General features: G+C 30.3%; 1 protein-coding gene across 2 annotated transcripts in view; it reads left to right on the top strand.

The window, feature by feature from the left end:
• rsph4a (radial spoke head component 4A) overlaps positions 1-244 on the top strand; it is a 13,533-nt gene that overhangs the window by 4,416 nt on the left and 8,873 nt on the right. The window lies entirely within an intron of this gene.

Genomic DNA, 244 nt, shown 5'->3' with positions numbered 1-244 from the left:
ATTGACATGTTAATTAATTAATTATTTTTTTTAGCAATAGACCTTTTTCACAGTGATGTCAGACAAAATGGCAACAAGGCTGAAAATGTGAATAGTGACTTCTGGTGTTCGCATTTATAATGGAAAACCTGACAACTGAGCACTGTCTAACACAATTTTAAGTAAATAACAAAAGGTAATCATACCAATTTCAGCACAAAAATGTACAATATTTATTTTATGAATGTCCCGCTGAACTGTATTT

The sequence above is a fragment of the Oryzias melastigma genome, linkage group LG4 (genome assembly GCF_002922805.2).
Source record: "Oryzias melastigma strain HK-1 linkage group LG4, ASM292280v2, whole genome shotgun sequence".
Taxonomy (NCBI): Eukaryota; Metazoa; Chordata; class Actinopteri; order Beloniformes; family Adrianichthyidae; genus Oryzias; species Oryzias melastigma.
This window is presented reverse-complemented; position numbering and strand designations above follow the sequence as displayed.